The sequence below is a fragment of the Cephus cinctus genome, unplaced genomic scaffold, assembly GCF_000341935.2.
Source record: "Cephus cinctus unplaced genomic scaffold, Ccin1 Ccin1_scaffold0396, whole genome shotgun sequence".
NCBI lineage: Eukaryota > Metazoa > Arthropoda > Insecta > Hymenoptera > Cephidae > Cephus > Cephus cinctus.
In genome coordinates this window covers 110481-115605 of record NW_014333080.1, presented here as the reverse complement: position 1 = coordinate 115605, position 5125 = coordinate 110481, and the positions used below count along the sequence as shown (strand labels likewise).

At 40.8% G+C, this 5125-nt stretch overlaps 1 protein-coding gene across 1 annotated transcript in view; it reads left to right on the top strand.

Annotated features, from left to right (window-relative positions):
- LOC107267291 (tyrosine-protein kinase transmembrane receptor Ror) overlaps positions 1 to 5125 on the top strand; it is a 137197-nt gene that overhangs the window by 26160 nt on the left and 105912 nt on the right. The gene's annotated exons all lie outside the window — the stretch shown is intronic.

Below are 5125 nucleotides of genomic sequence, written 5' to 3'. Positions count from 1 at the left end.
GCCACGCTTTCTTACTCTTTTATCGTTTTATTTCATTTCATTAATACAGAGTATACATATTAGCCAAGCTTCGTAGCGCTCTCGGCTAAAGCGTCGGGAACCCTTAAGATGGGCCACTCTTATTTTATACCTTTTAAAACCTGTCAGGTTGGCAGAGCCCCTATTCTAAATCTTTGTCCGACCCTAATTGGAATCGCACCTCGTATTTTTTTCTGCTAAACCTAATTGCCATTTGCGGATACGATAATGATCTTTAGATTTGTTAATTAAATTCTTATTAATTATTCCTACCATTCTGGTCTGTATATGGCAATGTATTTTGTGTGTATTTGTATATATATATATATATATACGTATAGAGTTGTGGCTCTTGTTCCGTTGACTCGTCGTTTTGCAAATGGCAACGTGGCGAAGAGTCACGGAATAATTTAACTATCGAAACCTCCTTGCGCGTCTATATAGGTATACCTAGGGAAGGGAAGGATAAGGTTCGACCAAGCGAGAGAAAGGTAGGTACAGGAGCTAGAGGGCGAAATGAAAGAGGATAAAGATGGGCGCTACCCTCGATGGGAATACGTGTAAAGACTGGTAAGGCATTGTGAAATCTTAGGTTGAACCGAGAGCACAATGAAAAGCGCATCTTGGCAAATTCCTTTTAGGCGATGCTACCGGATACCGACCGGAAGCCGTCCAAGTCCATTACCTCGACGGGGCTTTTAAACTCGAAACTTTTCTCTGATCTAAAGTCGTCTTTCTCGAGAGAGAGAGAGAGAGAGAGAGAGAGATCTCCCTTTCTACCTCCTTCGTTCTCTCTTGCTCCCGTAGATGTCCCGCTACACGGCCGGAAATTCGAAACTGAATTTAATACCACAGAAGCACTCTCTCTCTCTCTCTCTCTCTCTCCTCCCTTGGGCCAGTGGGAAATTTCGCGAGATTCAATTAGTATCCGCTAGTAGCGTAGGTATAGGTATTGATTGGCTATGAGTGCCAATGTTTTTTCTTGGTCGCCAAGACAAAGTCTATAGGGAAATTTAGGTTGATTAAAGTATTTTTAGTATTTTGAATATTCGAAGGGTGGGAATTTCGTTACTTCGCGTTGGTATTTTTAGTATCTTTGGTTTTTTTCGTATTTTTTTTTCTTTTTTCTTTTTTTTTTATATGTCAACATCCGATTTACCAGTTAATTGAAAAGCAATTAACGCCGCCTCGAGGAGACGGCGAACCCTGCTTTTATGAAGTTGCCTGTATTATTCATTTTCTTTTTTTTTTTGTCAGGTATAAACGAGACACCCTGGGTGGGTTTGTTAAAGTTTTCCAGGACATCGCGTCGCCCCGAGCTTTATTTTGGTCTTTCATTATTTTTTAATTACTGACCCTTGCCAGGAAATAACTTCGTCGTGTCGAAACTTTCGGTCGATCAATTTTCTCGCTGATATTTAGAGAGCCGGGATTCTTTTTTAACCTGACCGTCGACCTATTCGATTGTGCCTGATAAGGGAGACGTAATTGTTCAGGGCAAATAACATTTGTTTACCGAACCTGCCTTATTTCAGCGTAGCCACGGGACAGGCAATATTCGTCTTTGATGCGACGAGCAAATCGACAAATATTTGCCAGGATGAAAATTGCGAAACGCCCCGTCGCAGCCGAGTGCCGAATTTTTTTGTTGTCTTTGGTTACGGATCGGCAGGCTGATATTGTATTATTTTTTGAAAAATATACATTGTATAGGTACTTTATACATCCGATATCAGGTATGCCAATCAATGTATTCATATGGGAATTAAAGTGCTCCTATCAGAATTTAACGTTTTATCGGATATGAAATTGGTTGGCAATATCTATATCAGTCGATACATCTGGTATCCAATAGGTAATCGAGCGTATGAAATTTTTATTTATTTTTTTATCCTGCAAATTTAATTTCGCGGAGAATTTTTTTTTTTTTTTTTTTTAAGAAATTTAATATCTTGCATACAGACCAAGGAAGAAAGTATTACTCGGTGAGACGTGGTGTAATTGGAAAATATATTTCTTTTTTTGCAGGTTGGTAACAGACTAAGCTGGACGTTGATGGATTGAGAATGATTAGCTGCGAGCGATCCCTTTCGCGTCTATTTCAAAATGAAATCAGACGTTGAAAAACTGTCGTGAGTAAACCAAAAATTGATATAGCAATGAAAATAAATGATGTCGGGCAAAATAGATTTCGTCGACATCCTCGAAATGTAAAAATAATTAATATTACTGTCGACGTAATAATTTACTCGCGTTTATTGTCCCATAAGTACTTGCAATTTTATTTCAACTAACAATTATTCGGTATGCAGTCGATCTGCGACTGATCACTCAAAAGTGGATAGATAGAAGTAGATAAGAGTATAGTTCACGAGAGGATCCCGTATTACGGGGGCATACTTTGGAAATGTCTTACCAATATTTAGCACAGGTATAGCTGAGCTGGCATATATACGATCGGCAGGATCCGTTAAGCTAGTGTCTTTTCTGATAGATTCCGTTAGATTTTTCGTTTTCACCGAGTTGATACTTTTCCACCTCAACTCCCAAGGCTTTTCGGTTCCCGGCGAAAAAAGAATTGGCTGGCGCCCGCCTGGCATGCGGATTCACGAGCGGACGGCTGAAGCTGACGTAGGTTAGCTCTCGGATTTTCGTTATCGGTTTCGAGTTAAGAGTATACGTTACAATATATATATATATATACCTGTGCTATATTCTAGTAATGCATTTTGGAAGTATGCCCATTGTAGGGGATAGTCTGCATACTAAATAATTTTAACTCGGGTACTTTGGTAATTCAGCCACTGGATTTTGGGCAATTTCATACTGGACCAAAGGCAAGCAGTGGCTTTACCGTCTACTCGCGAATTGCAAATTTTCGCCGTTTTGGCATAACTAATCAGGAATTCGAAAAATAGCATGGAAACAAGACCAATTCGTTCGGAGCTGCGAGCAAACGAACTGCAAAGTTCGATCATATAGAAAGTATCGAAGTTAATCAATTGCCAAGGTTTATGGGGAAAACGAGGGAGACAAATAACAAACAACCGTTGGAATTAATTGACGAAGGTTTTTCCGTCCGGCGGAAATTGTCTCCTCGATAAAACGTCGGAAGTCTCGTAGAAGAGTCGTCCACGAGTTTGTTGACTACGGGAAAAAAAAAGAAAAAAAAAAAAAAAAGAAAAGTAATACAAAGCGAAACAGCCTTCACGAGAGTCCCGAAGATTTCGCGCGAAATATGAAACTCGTGCTTGAGGCTATTATTGAAATTTCTTTGGCATAGAAAGAAAGGTCTCGAATTTTCACTCTTCGTTACTTCTTTCTTCCTTTTACGGCCGGTTCTTGGACTTTAAAGAATCGCACTTTCTGATTTATGAAAAACGAGAAGAAAAAGGTGCCGAAGCAAGGAAGAAATATTACCATAAATTTCATATAAGATAAGAGTGCGAAAAATTTTTCGTCACTATTCATCCGTACGTATGCATGTATACCGGATTTTCCTATGCCGACCGTAGAAATTCACACGGTATCCCCCATTAACACGTAAATAATGGAAATTGGCAAATTCGCGATAAAAGGTACCATTGCCAGGCGTACTTATAACTTTAATCAGTATCAACCTGATAAATGTATATGGACAGAATTATGGGTACGCAGAGAGCCCGTCTAGTTGGTAGCCAGCTCGTAAACTCAGATGGCAATGTGTGGCGCGCGCGTAGCCGAGACTCGTAGAACTTTACGAGCTGTGTAATTAAAGCATATTATCTTAACGCTCGCGCTTAATAGTAGATAATCGTTTGCCTTTTACGCCTATAAACATTTGCGATCGGATTTTAATTAGAATTCACGCGAGCGCTCTCGATCGCCGTGAATCGCGGTGAAGTTCGAAGCAGATTTTTTTTTTTTTTTTCACGTAACTTTAAACGAACTAACATCCCCTATATAACCCATGGGAATTTTTTACTCAATTATTCATACTCGGTCGCAGTCCTATCGGTGGTTCCCTTTGATTTAGTTCCCCAAATTTTCCTGGTCAAATAGTATCTGTGTACAGTATAGTCATATTTCAAATAATTCCCTAGTATTATTCCCTAGAATTAGGAATCTCGTTCTTGCGTATTCTCGCAATTACGTATCACCTGTCGCAGGTCTGCCCTTTGCTTTTTGTAATATATCTGGAAACAAGTCATTTCACACGGTTACACGTGGAGAAAATGACTATGGCGGTAGGTCGTCGTCAGTTTGTCTTAGGGTATCTCGCAGTCTGTCTCTCTCATTCTCGTTCCTCGCCACTCGCTCGTCCCTTGTCTCTCTCGTGGCCATCTCATAAATTAGTTCCAAGTTAATCGGCGACTGCGTTACAACATGGCGCTGCCTCTCTCCACGTGGCAGGGGCGTACGAGTTGGCCGGACGGTCTGAGAAGGGGTGTGTCGGGAAAAGGGATAATTTACATTTTAATTGCGTGAACCCGGCTTCTGCCACGAGTAGTTCGTCGTGGCATAAACTGCGTTTGCACTTCGGCAGAAGGAACGGGAATCCCGTTTCACACCGGCGAAATTGGATCCCACCCACGTCTGGTTAACGCGGGGAGCTGTCTTATTATTTTCTGCCAACTTTGCTACGTCACGAAAATAACCCTTTCGACGTGGGAGAACTTTGGCACTTATACTTTTTCCTTGTTTTCTTCTCTCTTTCTCTCTCTCTCTCTCTCTCTCTCTCTCTCTCTCTCTGCATTCACCTTATATTTTCGTACCTTTTTGCCCTTTTTCTCTTCCCCCGCCTATCGCGAACTTTCACCCTCATGTGAAAAGGTACCTTTCTGTCCACTTTCTCTACCCCCACCACTCTCGTCGAACTTCATCAAAAGTACCGCGACCCCTTTCAACCCCTCGATTCTCAATTCCTATTAATAAACCAGAAATATTGTTGTTTTTTTTACCCGAGAACTTTTGACCTAATCGATAGGCAGCCTTGAATACATTGGGATCGATAATACGTACACACGTATTATCGGGCTTATACGAGGCTTGCGCGCGTTTCGAATTGCATGGTTGGCAGAAATGCTACTATGGAGTATAATAATCATTAGGGTATAAGATACAAGCA